The 21,501-nt window shown below is 47.4% G+C and overlaps 1 long non-coding RNA gene across 2 annotated transcripts in view; it reads left to right on the plus strand.

The window, feature by feature from the left end:
* Positions 1 to 726: 726 nt before the first annotated feature.
* LOC108384349 (uncharacterized) overlaps positions 727 to 21,501 on the plus strand; it is a 322,167-nt gene continuing 301,392 nt past the window's right edge. For both annotated transcript variants that reach the window (XR_001849999.3, XR_012125517.1), the window contains exons 1-2: positions 727 to 876; positions 14,571 to 14,679. This is a non-coding gene — a long non-coding RNA (uncharacterized lncRNA). The remainder of the gene's footprint in view (positions 877 to 14,570; positions 14,680 to 21,501) is intronic.

Genomic DNA, 21,501 nt, shown 5'->3' on the forward strand with positions numbered 1-21,501 from the left:
ATCCGTCCACTCAGAGCCCCCACAGCCGTCCTCTGGGCCTCTGTCCTCCGCGCTGCCACCACTCCAGCCTCTGCTCTGCTCTCCTGCAGCCCTGCCACCGTGTCGCCCAGGGCACTGGGTGGAGCTCTTTATACAGAGTCAATAGCAACGTGTTGCCCACACGTGTGCAGTGAGCCAGACGACCAGGGCCAGGCGAGCATCCTGGGGCCACAGGAACCTTCCTTTTATCCACGGCCCCAAACGCACCGGGAGGGGTCTGGTGAGGAGCCCCCACTTTCGCCGCCTCACCAACGTGAGCAGCTGCGTTTGTTTGCACAGCTGTCTCTGGAATCCGGTGCAGCTGGAAGGCCTGCTGCAACCACACTGTGTTGTCTTTATTGAATGTGTGAAGTGCGTTTATTTTCTTCATGTTTTGTTTTGTTTGTTTTAAGAAGTCGCAAAAGCCGCCGCCCGCGTGCAGCGCCCAGGGCGCGGCCTGGGCTGGCGGGGAGGCCGGGAGGCCGCCGGCTGGAGGCGCGCCTGGGCCGGTCAGCGCGGAGCCGACCCTCCGGGAGCCCGCGGGCCGCGGTCCCGCGCCCTGGAGCCGATCCGGCCCCGCCCGCAGCTGCGCCGGCGCCTCGGCCCTGGCGGAGGCAGGCCCGCGCCTGCCCGCAGCAGCTCGGGACCCTCGGCGACATCCCACGGGGCCTGTCTGCGCAGGCCCGGCTCGGGCGGCCTGCACCTGGACGGGGTGGGCCGGCACTGCCCGAGTCACTGTGTAAGGGCCCCGCCCGTGGCTGCGGGCCGAGGCGGGCGCGGGGGAGGAGCGCAGACCCGCCGGACGCCGGGTGAGCCCCCAGGGTCGGGGCTCGGCCTACTGCTGCGAGAACAAGCCAGGTAATACACCCTCTAACCCCAAGAACACCCCATTGCCATTGCTTCGTCTCCCTGAATCCACAGTGAGCTTGCCCGGGGCTGAAACCACTGGCAAGACGCTGGGTGCAAGGCCGGGTCACCCGCTGGGTTCCTCAACACCTCTGAATGTGCGAACCCCACATTCCCACCTAGCACTGGGCCCTGCAAATCATGCAGGCGGTCCTGGCTGCGCACACGGGCCTGCAGCGACCACCACCAGGTGGGAACGGACACCAACGCGGGCCCGGGGCCGTTCCCGTTGCCGCCACAACCCATCCTGCCGCTGCTATTGTGGGGTACCCGGCAGCACCCCCACTCCTGCTCTGAGAGGGAGGGAGGAAACCCGTAAAGCACAAACCTTGTGTGGCTTTTCGGTGGTTCCTGGATTTCTGAGCCGCCCCTGTGGTGCCAGGTTAAGACTCGAACCCCAAAGCCCGGATCTCACTGTGCCCCCTTCCTCCGGGAGCAGAGGAGAAGGCTCTCCTCGGTGCGAGAGGAAGTGCTGTGATTCTTGATCCGATTAAACCCTGACCGTAGGTTTACAGATCTTGACTGTGACCTTAGGAAATCTGTAATGCACTTGCGCATTCTAGGGGAGCACGTGATGTCCGTGGGCCGGCGCCGTCGCCAAGGAGGGAGAGTGTGTGGGTGAGTGGGAGCCTGCCTGCCGCTGGAGACCGGGACCACCTGCTTGAGGGCGGTCCTGAATTAGCTCCTCCAGCCAGGATGTACTGAGCCCCTGTGCGCGCTCGATGTCCGGCTAGGTGTAGGGAGACAATTTTGAGCATTGGGGTTCATATCTAGTCACTGGAGCCCCAGGGACAGCAGGCAGGCTGAGTAGATACTCTGATACCAATAATTAGGAGGATATGCTTCTTCACGTTAATACAACTTCGTAATTTTCTAGAAATTGAATGATAATTGTCATTGACAATTGAAATCTGTAACTGAAATTCAAAAATAGCAATGTCATAGCTAAACATTTTGTGGGATAGTACAAGATACGGCATTTAAATTTATACATGAACTGAAAAATGGAGCAGGTCCTGTCATAATTTGACAGGCATAATCACTTACCCTGTAATGCAAATAGTAACCTGATAGCAAGATGCTAATAGTGCCTCGGTGCAGGTGCTGCTAATGAGCTATCGGATCAGGCTGACTCATATTCTCTTACCTACGCATAATGTTTGTGCAAAATGCAAATGTGAGCTGTAAGCTGAGATGTTTAAGTGCCACCTAGGCTCATGGATTGACCTTGAAACAATGAGAATTTTGAGTTGGGCGATGATCACAGCTTAATTGTAGCGCAGAGAAGCGTCAGATGTCTGGTTCTCCTGACTGCCACAGTTTGCCCTCAAACAGGAAGTCAAGTCGATGTAGGGTCTGGCCAGGTGATAGTGAGCAGACGGGTCATTTCTCATTTGTTCTTCCTCCCCATTTCTAGTAGTTGGACTGCTCTGGGAGAAATGGTAGCAATTACTGGTATAATTAGGGGTCACTCATTTGTTTATTCAGCAGATATTTATTGAGTGCCTGCACTCAGCATGTAGTAGGAATGACATAAATATTTATTGAATGAAAAATAGTATCTTGAGTTAAAAAAAGCCTTCCATAAGTAATTTGCAAACGTTGCACTAACCTGTAGTGAGGAAATTATTTCTATTCGTGTGATTCAAATATGGAAAAGATAGTCAAATAGTTTACTCCCCTAAGTTTTTCAGCCTCTTTTCAGTTGGGAGGGAGAAAACAGGAGCTCTGGCTAATGAGATAATGAGTCTACTTGTGAGCTGAGCGCCTGGGAAGCCCAGCGGTCAGGGAGGGAGACGGTGTGTTCTGGAAAGCGGAGCGGTGCTGAACGGTGGGCAGCAGAGGCTCTTCTGATTCCTGCAGCGCGCGTCACAAGAGAAAGGAGCTCTCATGGTGGCCGAGAGAATTTGTGAGTTTTTCTGAAGTAAAGGGCTTTGTTTTTTAATACCATATTACCTAGCCTGTCCTGACTAATGCAGGCACCATTGTATGCCTTCTATTCTGGAGGATTTTGTCATTGCTATTGAAGCATTGTTGATTGCAGCCAAAGACTACAGATATTTAAATGACCATTGCTAACAGGTAGCTTAGATGAATTATAGTATCCCATACCTTTGAATACCAAGCAACATTGAAAAGACTTGTAAAGTGAAGGTTCCTGTGGCCAGGATTCTCACCTGGCCCTGGTTGGCTAGCTCACTACACACGTGTGGGCAATACATGGCTATTGACTTTATATAAAGAGCTCCACCCAGTGCTCTGGGCCACACGGTGGCAAGGCTGCAAGGCTGCAGGAGAGCAGAACCTAGGCTGCAGTGGTGGCAGCACCGAGGACAGAGACTGAGACGGCTGTAGGGGTAGAGAGACCCAGAGGCAGAGACCAGCTTGCTGCCTGCAGACTCGCTCTGAATGGACGGGATTCTAGTGACTCACCTGCCACCGTGGAAATAAAGTTGGGTATAAACCCTTTCACCCCAAGAACATTCTACTGTCATTTATTTGGTCACACTGAATCCATAGTGAACTTGCCCGGGGCTGAAACCCATTGGCAAAACAGGTCTTTTTTTATTGTGGTAAAATATACATCACATAAAATCTAACCATTTTTAAGTAGACAGTTTAGTGGTGTCAGGGATATCAACGTTATTGTGCAGCCATCACCACCATCCATCCCCACAATCGTTGTCATCTTCTCACATGGAAACTCTGTGCCTGTTGAACAGCACCTCCCCAGCTCCTCCTCCCCCAGCCCCTGGCGACCGTGACTGCGCTTTGTCTCCCCAAGTCTGACCGCTGTGTGCACCTCATGTTTGTGGAGTCGCACAGTATTTGCTCTTTTGTGATTGTCTTATTTCACTCAACTCAGTGTCTTCAAGGTACATCCAGGGTACAGCCTGTTTCAGAATGCCCTTCCTTTTTAAGGCTAAATAATATTCCCGTTGTATGTGTGTGTGACATTTTGTTTATCTGTTCATTCATTGTCATATTATTCATTGAGGAGTATTGAGGTTGCTGCTACCTTTTGGCTGTTGTGAATCCTGCTGTGAGCACGGGTGTACAAATACCTCTTCAAGTCCCTGCTTTCAATTTTATGGTTGTGCACCGTGCAGTGGAATTGCTGGATCCTGTGGTAATTCTGTTTAAGTTTTTAAGGAACCTCCATACTGCTTTGCGTAGCAGCTGCACCATTTTACACTCCCACCAGCAGTGTGCAAGGCATCCAGTTTCTTTACATCCTCTCTGAAACTTCTTATTTTCTGTCTTGTTGGTGAAAGCCACCCTAATGGGTGGAAAGCGGCAACTCAGCGTGCTACTGACTTGCGTTTCTCTAATGATTTCTCTAGCCTGTAAGTCTAGAGGATTTAGAAGTTATAGATGATACTAGGAAGTCTTCCTTGGCTATTTTATAAGCTATGGGATAACTTCATTTTTGTTATTCTCTAAATTATTACTTTGAAGTACTTACAGTTTTATACCTTATGTTTTCACCTCCTTCAGATGCAGGGTAATGACTAGTATTTGAATAATTTTCATTTGCAATTTTGACCAGTGAAGTTTCTCGCATTTTCCTTAACATTTGAATGGTACTGTCATGTAGTGGTTAAAAGTATAATTTCTTGAACCAGGAAACAATTTGAGTTTATAGCCTGGCTCTGCCACTTCCTGGCTGTGTGACTTTGGACAAGTTACTTAACCTTTCTGAGCTTCAGTTTCCTTTTCTGTACAATGAGTATAATATTGGTACCCTACTCAGAGGGGTGTTGTGAATATTAAGTAGATATGTGTAAATCTCTTGGAACAATTCCTGGGACATAGTAAATATTTAGTATTAGTTATTATTGTAGCTTAATTAAAATGCTGCAAATCATTTAGTGGCAGTCCAGCAAATGTTTTTATGCATTAGGAAAAGATATTGACAGTATTATTTAAATCTGAAGCAAGAGAGTAAAGATTCATTATGGCTTCTGGAGAAGAGTCTATGGCTTTGAATAGAAGGGCTTTCTGGTCTCTGTTAGTCAATAAAAAGTAGTTGAAAGTCACCTTTAGTACTTCTCGTAAAGGGAACTAATCTTTTGACACCATGGGGCCTTGAATCAGTGGCTGCCGATCAATATTTTCTGTATACAGTTACGTTTCCTCTCACCTTACTCACTATGGGCTGAAAATCAACACACTTGGACTGAGAAAATCAATGGCATCCATTGTGGTTCAGGGAACCCTGGGTGGGAGACATATGTCCTTTTGGAAAACACATCCAAAGGAAATTGTGTACGTGCTTTCTCAGAGGAATCCTGAAGTCATTCCTGGATGAATTTGTGATCCAGCAGGTTTCTCCCCAATTACACAAGATGGAACATCAACTCTTCACCTCGCAGTAGCCAGGCTACTTCAAGTGTCCCGGTAAAGACACCAAGACCTGTGAGAGTAATTGTCTCTGGGGGGCCTGACTCAGAATTTACAAACTGCCTCTCCTTTCGGGCCCATTCGGCCTTGGTTTTCAGGGACGTTTACTACTTACTGCTCTGAAAGGAATCTCATTTTCAACCGCCTCGACGAAATGCCCCTGAATGGTTTTGAGCCTCCCTGTTAGAGGAACCAGATGAATTACTATCAAAAGATAATTCACATTGTGAATTTTGTCTCTTTAACAACATGCGCTCCCTGTTGGCGAATTAAGGAAGCACTTCATTGATTTTAAGGTCATGACCCCGAGAGTGTGTAGACCTTGTGCTGGGGGTTTGCTCTGCATTAACTAACTTTCAAGACATAAACACACGTGTGTGGCCCGGATGGGGAGCCGAGTGGTTTGCTTTCGGAATCCCGAAATGATGTTTTCTGGATGAAATCCGTGCCGGGATAGATAGGCTCTGAGGTTTTCTCAAATGGCTGATCACTTTTTTCATAGGAAAAAGCCAGAGAGGAGAATCTGCACTTGTTTTTTGCTGAGTGTACTAGGAGAGTCAGGATGTGCGCCTTATGTTGTCATTTGTGAGCTAGAGGCCCACAGTTAGGATAGACGGTCATCCTTCACCGTGTCGTTACCAGCTGGCGTCTGAGCTAGTTCAAGGTGCTGTCAGAAGAGACCGGGAAGGAGAAACTAGGTAAAGTGGTCTGGGAGAAAGTGGTCCTGCAGAATCTGAGGGAAGAAGGGAAGTAGCCAGCTGTGCAGATGCTTAGAAATTTTAGTGGAAGCAAAGTAATGAAGCCCTGGCCCTGTGCCCGCTGCCCAGAGGCACCCTGTGAGGCTGGAACTACGTTCCCCAGACCACCCTCCCTGCACGGTGAGAGTGGGCAGGAGAAGGACTCGCGTTGCCTTTGGGTGTGTGGAGGCAAAGCCGGTATTCACAGGTGGCGGCGGCCCGGGGTGGCCCTGCAGCCCCTCTGGGGCATCCCGGCCGCGTGCAAGTTCCTTGGGCTTCCCCGTGAGCCCTGGCAGCACCTCGTCCCCTGCTCTGCTGTAAGCCAAGGGCTCGGCAACGCTTTTCTAGCTGCAGGCAACTCCCGGCTTAAACTCCTTGCTCCTCAACACTGTGGTGACTGTTCTCCGAGGAAATCCAGTCAGACAGATCCTGCTCGAATCTTCATGGAGTCCTGTCGGAAGTTCTAGACACCTCTTGGGACTAATTAAAAAGGCACTGAAGCCCCTGAAGCCCTCTTATAAATTCCTTTCTTATGTTGCTTCCAGAAACTTTGAAATGGGACAAGGAAGAGAATTAATTAAGTGAACCCGAAGGCTACCCACACTGTAAATTCCACTTGTGTCTCTTGTCTCACACTCTCTGCAGGTACCAGTAATACAGTATGTCCCAAATCTGACGGTGAATGCCCCCTCACTGTCAAGTAAACCCCTTGGCTTCACAAAAAAGATTAAGTTCTTCTAATTAATACGTTCTTTTCCCTGTCAAAACCCAGCTGGTCAATCTTCCTTCTGTTGTTCCAACAAAGTTCAGAAAGGTACAATTCCTTCCTCTTGGCGCCATAATAAAAGTCCCACAGTATCTCCTCCCATTTCATATTATTTTGTTCAGTCACAGCCAGAGAATCTTAGCCCTGGACCTGGAAGGAGCTTGGCGACTTCTAAGACACTACAGGTGCTCAGTCTTACCCTGGGTCTCTACTCCAGAACTTCTGAAAAAGAATCTTTCTATATGCTACAGTTTTCTAGAGACTCAAAGGTCATGAATACATAAAGATATGCATCATCCCCACATCCACAGAATTTAAAGAGTAAATACAGAGGAATCTTCAGACTGACCAAACTCAAGGGAGCAATTTATAATTTGAACATTTAGTCTCTCACTAGATCCCAAACAGAAGAAATGATTCAAGAACCTCATCATGTTACCTTCTAGACTCACATTGATCTTGTCAACCATGGGCCATAACAGAAACATAATATTTTGTGGGGAAAAAGGTAAACAGGAATGTGATAAAGAGAAAATGACAAAGGTATTTTGGCCTTAGCATGGCCATGGGGCCAGTTGAGCCATGACATTAGTTGGAATACAGAGCCTGTAGACTTAAAATTCAGCTGGAGAAAAGCTCAACTAATGGCCAAATAGTGGGGTGTCTGCACCTTCTTTTGTTTTACTATAATAGCTTGGAGATTATTCGTATTAGTACATTGAGAGGTACATCTGTCTTTTTGACAGCTGTGTAGTATTCCTTTATGTGTGCCATCTTTTATTTAACCAGTCTTTTACTGACACTTAGATTGTTTTAAAATCTTTTTTTGTTAAATACAATACCAGAATGAATGACTTTTGTATAATTTGAGTTTCCTACTGAAAAACAGAATTAACAATTTAATGTGTATTTCAAATAGAGGGAATTCCATATAGGAAACTGATTAGAAAGATCTTAGAGGCATTGGAATAGCAAAAAGATGATGATTCGGGGGGCCTGGCAGGCTGATCTGAGATCAGAAGCTGCTGGTATTCCTTGAGCAGAGCCCTGCTCCCGCGGCAGCTCCGTTGGCATTATTCTCGCAGCTCATTGGCTCTGGACCTGCCAAAGCCATGCATCCAGATCAGCCCTGAAATAACCGAAAGCTGCCGCCCAGGGTGCCGAGTTCCGAATTCTGCGGCCACTCGTGTCTGCCACTCACCAGCAGCAGCTGTGCGCTGCCAGAGCCGAAGCAGAATGTCTGTCCTTTGCCTCTGACCTCGTTGTCCCCAGGTTCTCTTCCTGGCATAACTGAAAAGGAAAGACAGCCAACAAGGGAGGCTGGGGAATGTAGTTTCCACACCCCCAGTCTCAGGAGGGCAGAGCCCAGCACAGGCAGGGGTGGGGCCAAGGATAACGAGCACCCTATACCTTAGATTATCAGCTCCCGGAAATGTCCTTCTACCCATATTTTGCTTTTATGAGTATATTTGTTGGATTAATTTCTCATAGGGATTTGCCCAGTCAGTGGATATGCACCTTTGAAATTTGAAGGATAATTAAATCGATCTGTCTAGAGGCGTATGTGAGAGTGCCTGTTTTCCCATGTCCTTGCCGAATCAGTGTATTGGCTGACTTGGTAACCGGTCAATCCTAAACCCTTATCCGGTCATGGTCCAAAGCCTTTGTTCTCAGCAAAAATCATGCTTTATCACCCCTCAAAAATCATCCTTAAGAATGACTGAAGTCATCTTAATTAGGGACTCATGGTTAATAATATTAAAATAAACACATACCTTGGAAGGTTAAGGCTATCATTCATTCACAAAGTCCTGTGAATTAGTCTAACAGTTTGCTGTCTCAGAGGGAGGTGGGGAGATTTCAAACATATTCATAAACATTGCTCACCGGTTCCAGGACCGGTTTGCAACATGGTTGGGGAGGGCAGGTCCCACACCACAAGCAATTTCTGACACCAACTGAGTGTCCTGTACTTTAGCTTAATTCTGACACTATCTACCTAAAGATAGTGTCAGATCCCACTAGTTAAAGGCTCAGTTCTACAAGACTGCCCAGCTACTGCCCTTAAGATGCCAATGTCAACTCCCAGTTGTCACTGGGCTTCTGACTGGTGGACTTCAGACCAGAAGTTCCCACAATGCCCTCCTTGGGTTTGTTTAGTTCGCTAGCATGGCTCACAGGACTCAGAGAAACATTTTTCTTACTAGACAGGAAAGAGGCATAGGGCAAGGCGTGGGGACATGTCTCAGAACTTCCATGCCCTCTCCAGGAGTGCGGCTCTTCCAGTCACCACGGGTTCACCATCCCAGATGACCTCTGAAGCCTGTCCTTTCGGGTTTACATGGAGACTTCATTACCCAGGGAGGGTGGCTTAAATCATTGGCCATTGCTGATTGAACTCGGTCTCTTCCTCACTCTGAGGTCTGAGGCGGGGACTGAAAGTTCTAACCAGCCCCTATCCTTAGTGTTTTCAAAAGCCACTAATTATCCTAACAAAACACGACTTGATCTCTCTCATCAGGTAGGATAGTCTAAGGGTTGGGGAGCTTTTGCCAGAAATGGAGATGAAAACCGAATCCATATTTCTTATTACAAATCAGATCTTCACGCCTGCCTAGGGCTGACCGCACTGACTGGAATCAGGGAGGAATTCTTTAGCTCTGGACCGGAGGCTGGATGCCATTCAATCCAGACCATTATTGTATTGGTGAAGAGAGAGGCCTGGACAGGTGGTCAGTGATGGACAGGAACAGAAGCCGGAGAGCAGGCAGGAGAGGACTGGACTGTAGACAGATGGAGCATGTCTTATACTTAAGGAAGTAACACATCATCTTTTGGGGGTGGAAATGAAATGTTTAACAAAAGTTATTTTATTTATTAATCATTATGGGAAAAATAAGGATTCTGTTGGACTTAGTTTATGATTTATGTCTTGCCTGATGGTTTCAGCCCCAGGCAAGTTCACTCTGGATTCGGTGAGACTGAATAACAACAGTGGAATATTCGGAGGTAAAAAGTGGCTCACACCAAGCTTTATTCTCACATGGTAGGTGGAGTGCTGGCATCCCATCCGCCTCGTCTCCGCTTCCAGCTCTGCCCTCTGCCCCCGCCTCCTGCGCTCTCGCTCCGTTCTCTGGGCTCTAATGGCTTGTTGCCAACGGGCATATATACAAGCATGTCTCATGCAGTAGGCTAAGTATTGCATCACTGCCCCTATACAGTGGGTAGATTAGATTAGGATCAGGTGAGGATCCTGGCCATGGAACTTCAGTTTCCCTCTACTTGGTATTGTTTTAATTTTTAATTACACATTGAAGTAATTTTTTAAGGATTTTTTAGGGGTGATAAAAGCATGCTATTTGCTGAGGGGGTGCCATTCACTAATTATGACCTCTAGATCCTATTTCAACGTGAAATGTAGGTCTCTCAAGTCCTCATTCCTTGTCCTTTTCCTCCTGGGTGTGCTGTCTCTGAGCGCTACCACACTTACCATGTACCAGAAGAAAGGACATTTCGGGCACTTCAGTATTTTTTTTTAATTTTTAAATGAAATGAAATGGAAATACCTATATCATCTCTAATTTATTTTTAAAAGATTTTTAGAATTCCTTAAAAAAATTCAACGGGACTAAAAACTTCACACAATTCAAATAGAAAAATTACAAACCTAGGAAACTGCAGGTAAAATACGCATTTATGAAAATACAATAACATGCAGTAGTATAAATTATTAACAAAATATATAAAATAATGCCTTACTAAGATGGTCTCTTTATAAAATGAAGAAAATTCAGTCGCAAAATGTAAAATAAAATACAATAATTTCTAGTTATTTTTTTTTTAAAGTACCAACTTAAAAAAGAGGCCAATGGTATTACCATTTAGCCACAAGCCTATTTTCATACAAATTTTTCCTGCTGCTGCTAAAACTCTGGGATTCTGTGTGTGTCCGGAGGTAGAGGAGCAGCTATCAGCTACTCCAGACCCTGACTTTTGACTCCTACATCTTTAAAGAACCCCATCTTTCTGAGGAGTGCTTTTTCAAACATTGCGTACTCTTGTTTTTAGAGTGACAGTCTCTTTATTGCGGTAAGCGGTGATGTTCTGAAGAAAGCTCTTCTGGTTTGTCTTTGTTTTCCTTTGTCTCATTACCTAGAGAATGAGATCGAGGGGTCTTTATCAATTTCACTACTGACGTATTTGTATTTCACTCGTTCAGAAAGTCTTTGAATTGGAAGAAGACCTAACCTTTCAGTGGAAGCTCTGCGGTTACACAGCTGGTTCTCCATCGAAACCCTGTGGGCATGGTGCTGTGCACACAAAGACGAGCACACGCTGGTTTTGGGGCATGCATTTAATTTGATTTTTGAATACATAAAGGATTCAGATTTCAGATCCTTTCAAATACTGTAACAACAATATCATCCAGAACTAAATATGTATTTCGGTACTTAAAAATAACAGTAAATCAGAATTCTGGAAACGGTGTCCCAAACACTGAGTATCACAGTGCCACTTTTTGATTCTTTTCCTTTGTGTCTTTCTTGCTTTCTGGGCTTGCAATTCAGGTTTGTAAATTAATAGTCATTATAAAATCGTGTCACTGCGTAGTGAATTATGCAGACTCTCATGGGTGGCCCTGAGAACTTAATGACTTTTTACTCCTTTGAGGATGTGCTTTCTTACTTTCAAACAACTGCCTTAAAAGTGGGCTTTTGCAAAATGGCATGTCTATCAGTTGATGTTTGTATGAAGTGTTAATTTTGTATGTAGCTCTTATCTGTATTACCAAGAAAGCTTGACGACACTTAATTAGTAAACAAGGTTGAGAAACTCAGTCTTCACACCCAAACTGACAGCCCCTTTGGGAGCTTATTTGAGTGGGTGCTAAGCGATGGTGTTATTTTATAAACTCACATAGCAAGCTAAAACATTTTCCACTGTAATACTGCATAACATGATCTCAGTCATAAATTTCTGTGCAGTTAAAAATTGTACTTAAAAGATGTGTAATTCCCAAGTCACAGCCATGTTGGCTTACCTTTAGTTTCCTAAATATTAAAGTGAATTGTGTGAAATGGCTTTATTTTAGGTAAAAAAAAAAAATAGTCAAATAGCAGCAGTTTTGGCTCAATCTATAATTTGTTTCATGAATACAGCTATTTCTGGTATATTGTCTTCTCCCTATATTTTTGGAAATATTTGAAATAAAAACAAGCATAGTTTATCTCTTGCCATCCCTCCTACCTCAAGTTATAGGACTAGAAACTTAATTAGTAAAAAAATCAACTGGAATCAGATATTGGGAGGTGGGGCCAGAGGAAGCTATCTCTGGGTCTCTCTGTCCAGGTGTCTTCGGTGGCAGCAATCCAGAATTTTAGGGGTGGCAGTATGGAGGGTAAGATTCTGAGACATTTGTGGCTGTCCTAACATCCTCTTCACCATTTTTTCTGGTCTGACACACAAGCCCCAGGTCATCTAGTTGGAAAGCCAATATTTGTATTAGTCCTAAGCAGGGCTGACTCATTCGTGAATCCAGGAATCCCAGTGTCCCACTGTCAGCTCTGAAAGGTTTATTAAAATAGAATCACATATGGAATCCAGTTATAAAAGATCAGTAAGCTTGATGCAAGGCTTGAGCTTTTTTTTAGGAAAGCAAAACTACTTTGGAGTCAATTTCTTTAAATTCCAGTCACTTAAAAATGTTTATTTTAATAATTCAAAAGGGTGCTATTTCTTTTGTACCATTGAATACATTTTCCCTCTTTAATAGTTCCCTTTGCGTTTGTATCACATACACACATCATTGTGGATATGGCATTCATTTAATGGCACTTAAATGCGAAGGGGAACATTGTAATTAAGGTCGGAGGCTTTATTAAGAAAACTATGTTGTGGTTCAATGAAGTGCATAAATTAAACTGTTACAAGCTGGGTTTTAAACTTCAAGTCGCATTTTTGTCTGAGACCCACATCTAGAATATCAGACAAAAAAAAACGATGATAATAAAACTCATCCATAGACAATACAGTTCCTGTATTCCTTTATGTTGGAGAACATTGCATTAAAAGCGTGTCACAGCCCCTCGGGGTGGAAAGCCCTTCCCGACGCAGCAGGAATTGTGTCGCCGCCCCCACAGGACGGACAGCAGGTGGCGCTGCGCCTCCCCTTTTGTCGGCCTGCGGCGATGCGCGGAGCCTAGGACGGCCAACTGGGCCGCCTGTCCCTGGGGCGGGGTGGACGGCCCATCCGCAGCCTCAGACACCACGGCGCGAGCGCCCCTTGCTGCCCCTCCCCGGGCGGTGGATGCTCAGGGTCTCCTGGGGCTCGGGCCTCCCCGCCCGGTGCCGCCCAGCGCCCGCAGTTTGCAGTGGCTCCGCGGGTCCCGCCTGCTCAGCCCCGGCCGCCAGCCGTCTGTGCCTGGTGTCTGCTGGCTTGTGTCTGCTTTCCTCGGCAGCATGGGTGCCTGTAGCTGAATTTGCACTTTTGACTTTGGCAAGCATATATTTAGCTTTATGTCCTTAAATAATTTAATAAAATGCTTTTTGTGGGAAAATGACAGTCCAGTAAAATAATCATGTAATTCTCAGCTACATGAGATCTTAGAGGTTAACCCAACTAGTTAACTAATATGGGGTGGGGAGGAATCGACGCCTGGAAATGTGCCAGGCTTGCTCAAGTTCACAGAGAGGCAGTGAGAACTCAACAGGGTTTCGTCTCATAACCCGCTTTACCCGATGCTCTACTGCGTTTTAGTTTAGAACAGGTTCAGACCAGCAATGTCAGGGCTAATATACGTCATGGGCGCGCTGATGGTGAGGGATTCGGGCTGGCCGCATGTATCACAGTGGACCCTCGCCAGCGTCCCCCCAGCCAGTGGCTCCGGACTCTGCTCCTGTTTCCTGTTCCCACCTATGCTGGGCTCTGGCCCCACTGTCCTGGAGTTTGTCTGTTTCGTCTGTTGTCCTTTCTAGTCCCTGAGGGTGTTGGGAACAGGCATTTGTCTCATGTCTGTATGCCCTGTGCCTGGTGTAGTAGTGTCGGCTGCCTTATAAGAATTCAAAAGGTTGGTTGAATGAATGAATGAATGAACTTTCTGTGGAGATTACCCTGAAGCTGGCAAACTGGGGTGTCCTGGGAAGCCCTCCTCGGGCTTTGGGCACATAGACATGCTGGATTAAGTATAAGAGAATCCCTTCAATGTATAAACTGAGCTTGAAAGCAAGGAAAGAAATCCTCCAGTACTGAAAAGCAAGCAAAGGCCCAAATTCAGAGCATGCAGACTGGGAGCAGAACAGGACATGGGCAAGTGGCTGGAAAGGAGACCTTTTCAACCGTGTGAGTATCAAGTGAGGTTCATAGACTCCCCCAGGAGAAGGAACCATTACTGAGCTACGTTCTGTATTCTAACAAAAGGCCCTGGCACCGACGTCACAAAATTGTTGAACGACCGTGTGCCTGGGACCCCCTTCCGCTGTCCACACCACACAAGCTGCTGTGGCATTGCATGCTGATGAGGTGGCTGGTGGTAGAGCCCATCCATCTGGGAGAGAAGGACAGGGCCACCCAAGTCACTTTAAATAGTCGAGGTCTTACAGGAGAGGAAGAGACGACCTCAAAGTAACCAACAGGCTGCCTCCAACACCAAGCATCTCATTCCAAACAGAAGTTGTTCTGATACCTCAAATAGGTGTTTTTATTGATGTCTTGACATGTTATTTTTCTCTCATTCATGTAGTGGGAAGAAATTTGCAGTCACAAAATAAGGTCTGCAAGAAATGCCATATTTCTTCAAAAGCCAACACAAACCTTGGAAGCGGTCAAGATGTCCTTCAGTAGGTGAGAGGGTAAGTAAACCCTGGTCCATCCAGACCATGGAATGTTATTCAGCGCTGCAAGGGAATGAGCTATCAAGCCATGGGGGAAACTTAAGTGCATGTTACTGTGTGAGAGAAGCCATCTGGAAAGGCTTCCAACCCTACGACATTCCAGAAAAGGCAGAGCTTTGGAGACAGTAAAAGGTCAGTGGTCACCAGGGGCTGTGGGAAGGAGGGATGAATAGATGCAGCACGGCGGACTGTAGGGCATAAAAGTCTGTATGATACTCTGATGACGGATATGTGTCAATATCCATTTGTCCAAACCCGTGGAATGTGCATCGCCCAGCCTGACCCAATGTGAACTACGGACTTAGGTCTCTGTGATGTGTCAGTGTAGCCTCATCAATTGTAACTGTGTCACTCTGGTGGGGGGTTCTGATGATGTGAGCTGTGCATGTGTGGGACAGGGGGAGGTGGGATCTCTGTGCCTCCCTCATAATTCTAATGTGAACTTCAAAGTGCTGTAGAAATTTAAGTCTTGATGTAACAAACAGAACATCAAAAAAGTTAACTCATCATGGTCATGAGTCCTCATCTCCTAAGGCGAGCAGGAAACTTACCCACAGTCTGGTTGGGACACCCTCTCTGGGGAGGACCAGCCAGTCTCAGTCCCGGGCGGTCACGGCTGGCCTCTGCACCGCCCGAGCCTGGTGCCCGGGAGAGGGCCCTCTCTGTGGCTTCTGGGTCAAGTCTGGACCCAAGAGCCCTGCCCGGCCAGGCAAGGCCCGCTCTCAGGGCGCATCTGCTAAGTCCACCTCCACCGCCCCTTCCTGGGGCATCAGCGCAGAGAGAGAACACTGCCGTGGCATCTCACAGCGGCGTCCTGCCCCCCCTGCCCCCCGCAGCACGGGGACACCCCATCGCCCCCTCCCCATGTCCCGGGATGTGGCCCTCCGGGCGGGCTGCAGCCTGCGGAAGCGTGGTCTCGTCTCTGCAGTGCCGGCACATCCCTCGGTGGGGTTTTCCGACCTCTGGCACATGCTGTCTCCTCAGGGTGTGCTCCCGACGAGCCAGCTGGATTTCCGCGTGGGTCAGGAGCTGTGTTGTCCAAACACACAAACCTTTCGGTCCCAGTGTCTTCGTAAGTGAGGTGCTTTCATTGTGACGGCGTCTGGGAGCAGAGTCACACCGATCCTGTTTCAGACCATCTGCTCATTTCCCGTTACGTCTGCACCGGAAAGATGGGTCCTGCTAAGATGATTGCTCCCAGCCCCTGCCTTCTCCTGTGTTCTTCTCTTTTCTTTTATTCTGTGCACTGGATTCAAGTTCATTCTGAATGTGATGTGGCTAGCTGCAGGACAGAGAACACAAGCTTTGGAGTCACAGGCCCTGGAGTCAGGTTCCAGGGCTGCCCTTCACAGGCTGTGTGATCTCAGCAAGTCACTTAACTTCTCTGTGTCCCTTTTCTCACTTACACAGTTGGGCTAACAAGGCCGATCTCATGGTGCTGTTGGAAGAGTACATTGTGAATGTAAATTGCTTGTCAGAAATGAGTCATTAGGGCTGACTGTGACCCCTGGACCACAGACCCTAACACCCCAGCACCGCTTTGCACCCCGCAGCTTGTTAGGCCTTTGTCCCTTCACTCAAGAATAGGGTGACCCTCAGAAACAGTAGATTGTAAGCCCATGGGAAGGAGTTTTCTGAAGTAGAAGTTCCTGTTGTGAGTTTCTTGCACTGGTTGGAGACCCTGTTAGGAGTAGGGTTTTAAAGCCTCTGAAAAAACCCCCTGGGGGAACAGGCCTCTCCTGGGCTCCCCGGGGGAAGGGGCTTTGACAGAGGTCCAGGCACAGGTTCCCAGAGACACACCTGAGCTGCAGGCTCAGAGCGAGGCTGGTGGCAGGGAGGTGGGGCCGGTGGCTGGCTCTCTTCCATGATGGGCTTTTTTTGGTGAGTGTTTCCATGGAGTGGTTAAGAGCTGAGATTAGAGGGGTGCCCGGGGGAGACCACACGGAAATCTCCCAGCCTGGGCGTCCAGTCCAGGGGCCCCAGGGCCAGGCGTCTCGCCCGAGGCCTGTGGCGAGGACTCAGGGCCACGCGCCTAGCAAGTGTCGGCCTCCCTCTGGGGCCCGCGTGGAGCTGCAGGCTGGCCGTCGTGAGCCGGGCGCCAGAGGCCCTGTGTTCCATCCCGTTTCTCACACACTGTACAGGGACCAAACTGGGTAATGGTTTGGACGAGCTAACATAACACAATGCGGGCTCACTTGGCACGTCACGTGGGTTATGTCACTGAATTCACACGACGATTCCTCCTGGGAGGCCACTAGTGTGCCCGTTTTGCACACGAGGAAGCTGAGATTGGAGGGTAAGTGGCAGATCTGGGCTTGAGTTTGGGGTCTGCCTCTGGAACAAGCTGTTACCCACGATGCTGTCAGCCAGCCAGAGACCCCCCTCCCCCCCCCGAGGGAGCTTTCTGCCCCAGAGAGTTGGGGGGGGGTGGTGATGGAGTGTGCTCTGCTGTGAAGAGCTCTGTAACGCAGACACATGGCCGTCGAGTGGAGCAGACAGCGAGCAAGTCCCCTTGCACCGCAGAGCCGGGCACCCCACAGTCATGTGACATCTAACCTCCCACCTTTCTGCCCAGCTTCCCAAGAAACTGGCTTTCTCTCGCTTTCTCCTTCAGCCTCACGCTGGAGTTGATGAGGCGTCTCTGTGGCTCCCTGCCCCTCTCCTTAAGGTGGGAACCTCTTGGGGTGTGGGTGTGATTTCTTCTGCTGGGTGCCTGGAAATACCCTGAGCCTGAGGTAACTCAAAAAATCCGAGCAAAGGGAGACATGTGTTTCAGGCATTCTGTGTGAAAGTATTTTCATACCTTTCACTATGGATGTCTTTCCAACTAAGAGCCAAAGAAACTCAGGGCTGGAAATGTGTTTTAAATGCTTGACCATTTTCCTTGGCTTACGAAAATGATGCATTAGAACAATAGGCAAAATAGACACCTGCCACACGTACGGGTCAATTTACAGAATATTTCTTCTGGCAAATGTTTACATAGTTTTTATGTTTTGTTCTGTTGCTTAAAGGAAGAGAGGGGTCAGGTCAGTGGAAGACAACTGGTATTTTGGAGCATGTCCCCCAGGGTACTCAGTAAAGAGTCGGACATCTACACCCAATCCAGGACCAGTCAAATGGGAATTTTTGGGGAACAGAGTCCAGGAATCCATATTTTAAAAAGATTTCAGGTGAAGTTAAAAAAAATGCCAATTAAAGTTTGAGAGCCACTGCTTTAAGCCAATTAATTAACCTAGTCATTCAATATTAACCCTGTGACGTACCATTTACTGCACAGACTGTAAAGACATGGCCCCTTCAGTTTGAGGACTTACGTTTCAGGTAGTGACAGGCAGGGAGGGCGCACGGAGAAGTTGAGCTGTTTAACCACTCTGGGAATTCTGGAATCTCATGGTGGTCTAGGGCTCTGTAATAGGACTAGGGTGTAAATAAGCTCTCCGGCAGAATGCTGGGGAAGAGGTGTTCCAGCGTCAGTTTGTGCCACCTGGGGGAACACGCTCATCCTGGGGTTGAAAGTGGATGTTGAGATCGGGAAGGAGGGCGCAGGGCAGCTGGGGAGCTCACAGGGGGCCTGGACCTCCTGCCAGGCCTGAGCTGGAGCCGGCGGGGAGCGGTGTTTGCTCCTGCCTGGCAAGTGTCCCTCAGTTCGGTGCCAGGTGCCGGGGTGATTTCACAATACCTGAAAGAGCCCGGCTCCCCTTTTGTGGAGATGTGGCTGGGTGAGACCCTGTCTCTGCTGTGGAGAGAGAGATGTGGCCGCCATGGCTGAGATGGAAAGCCACGGAACGGATTCTGATTTGCATGAGTCCATAGGCCTCCGTTCAGTTCGATGAGCTGATCAAATTGGTTTTCTCCCTGCTTTGACTGGTTGTCCTACTGAATTGTTGAGGTGATTGACTGGTTTAGCATTTTGCAGATAGAGCCACAAATGCCAATGACTCGATGACATTCTGAAAGCAGAGTTTAGAAATGCTGTTCTTTCCCTTTGTCAGGTTTCAACCAATCTAAGAAGATTGTGTATTTGCTAAGAAATAGGCAAAAATCTTTTATTCAGGGGCAAATGCTTGGCAGCAGGTAGCAGCTAGCTCAGCTGAACTTGTCCCCAATTTGGCCTTGAGCGCAGTGTGGAGACTGATTACGTGAGATACATTCTGCTTACGTTCAGGAGGACAGTAGGCTTTTTTCCCATCTGCTGTAACTACCTTCGAATTTTTTCATCACACTATTAATTGAAGGTTGGCACCAAATTGTGAAGGGCCTGTAGTGCTAATCAAGGCTGTAGCTTTTCCATAAAGCATCAGTTTTGCCTGAATTGCTAGACACCATTTGCAATTTTCAAAGTCTGTGTAGAAAACAAATATACTCTTCTTTCGAGTAGGATGAGCATGATGAGAACTCTCCAGGGATATTAGTGCCACTCATATGGCATTAGTGAAATCCCTGTCATTAGGAAATGTTATTTTATATAAAAAAGTTGGTAATAGGACACAAAGATGCTAATATGATTAGGTGATGAGCTGATAATGGGAATTTTTTTCATATCAGTGATTTTCATTCGTCACCAGCAAAGCTGATCTCCCTAATATGATATTATAATAAAACCCAGGCAGAGAGTCAGCAGTGAAATTTATGATGCAAAAGAAAAGTCAATAGCATTATAAATCTTAGAAACTGATTATATTTCAGCTGTCAATGTTCTTGGCTGGAAAATCTCCTTTAATTCCCATGTCTTAGTCTTGTTTACTTTAGTGATACCAAGCAAGGAAATGAAATAGATTTAAATCTTTATCTTAAGGATAACTTTAATAAGTGACAGTCAATTCCACATGGCCTAATGGCCACAGATCTGCCACCTTTGCCTGGCTAACCTCCCATCCAATTAAATGCACATTCAAATGCAAGCAGGTGGCAGGGTCTGGTCTGCAGAATTTAATTCTATGAGATATAAACCTAGTTTTCTATGATATAATGGTTTTAAGTAATACATGGCTGCCTGGAGGTGTGGGACAATATCTTGAGTATCATCAGTGCATTGCTGGCAGGCTTGTGTCGCTGATTAGGGAAGGTAGGCCCTTCTTTTCTGTGAAAATAGGGTCGGGCCAATGAGGATTTCTGGAAAAGAATCTCCCTGGGTGGGGAAAGGGACAAAAAGCAATGATCCATTTGAACCACCAATCATCCCACAGCAATCTCTTGAGTTTAAACACAAATATATAAGCAGTTCACATTCAGAGGGAGACTAGATGGCTGCTGTGACTGTCGGCATATTGGGGAAATTCTCAGAGAGACCCAGTGGTCCTAGCAAGCTGTTTCTTATTTGGGGCACTAACAGAATGTGGAATGCACCACCAGGACTCTTAAATGATGGCACTACCCACTTCTAGCTTATAAATTAGGAAAGAGTAAGCATGTAAAAGTGGCTCTCAACAGTATAATAAATACTGTAAAAAGATGTGGAAGTCTCAGTGTGAGTCTAATTTCAGTAACTAGCGCACTGTCTATAAATCTATTGTTCATCATTATTAACGTAGCACCACACATGAGAGTGATGAATATGGGCAGCTTGGTGAATTTGTGGGTATAGTCCAGGGAGTGGGAGGAACCGCATGGCCAAGGAGGCCGTGTGTCCCGGGGTCCTGATCCATGAAAGGCCGAGGTGGGCAGACCCTGACACGAGTCTAGAGAAGCTTTATGGGGGATGCCTGGAGCTTTGCCAGGCTTGTTTGCCACGACGTGCTGGAGCGTGTCACCCACAGAGAGGGCCTGTCTGTTGGACTTTTGTAAATGTTTTCACCCCCAGAGGTTCCTAAACACCTTTACGAAGTGGATCACGTGGCAGCCCTCAGATTCCGGGTGAGGAACCTGGTGTCCAGCATTATGTTTCTGGCCCAGTTCACATCCGATGACACAGTCACTTGCATGGTTTGGGGCAGAGAGCTGCTCCTTCCTTCTTGCCAGCGATACATTTGAATTTAGCAGAATTCCCACCTTAGCCTCTGCATGGAACGCTCAGCTTAGTGCGAACTTGGCCTGGCCAAGCTAGGCTCACTCGGACTCAGGTTGGCTTGGAAGCCGGAGTGCAGTTTTCTCCTCTAATCAGGGAAGAGTTGCTCAGCACAGCCCCAGGGGGACCAGCAGAATTCTCTCTGTGAACTTCTAGCACTTCTGTGATGTGACCCGTGGCTTCTGTCAGTTTGGCTTCCTGCCTCCTGTCTATTTAATCTGCCCTTGTTACCCTAAATGCACCGCTGGATTCAGAGGTCCTCCTGGTTCCGGTTATCTGCCCTGTGTCAGCCTGTGGCCACCTGGCCCTCTTCTCCTTGGCTGGTGACCTGCCCTGCCCCACTGTGCCCCACTGTGCCCCACTGTGCCCTCACTGTGCCCTCACTGTACCCTGCTGCTCACTGCTGCTTCCTGGGTGGCTTTGTCCCAAGAAATGTGGCAAATGGGGCAAAACTAACACGCCATGTGTTAACATTAAGAATTGGCTCCTGGCTTATTTGTCAGTTCATGGGCTTTAAAGAATTTTTTAAGAAGATACTTGATTATAAAGCTACTTTTTCAGTTTTCCCATCAACTGCTTACCCTTTAAATTATACTTTTTTTTGCATAAACAATTGTTAAAATACAGCATTCCGGTGAGTTTCTACCTATAGACCCTTCCCAGCCACAGCATGCAGAGCAGTGGGGCATCTGTGAGGTCTGAGGCCTGCTCCTTGGGACCAGAGAGAGGACTCGTGGAAAGCTTCCTGCAGTGACACGTCCCGGGCATACTGG

The sequence above is a fragment of the Manis javanica genome, chromosome 15 (genome assembly GCF_040802235.1).
Source record: "Manis javanica isolate MJ-LG chromosome 15, MJ_LKY, whole genome shotgun sequence".
Classification (NCBI taxonomy): Eukaryota; Metazoa; Chordata; class Mammalia; order Pholidota; family Manidae; genus Manis; species Manis javanica.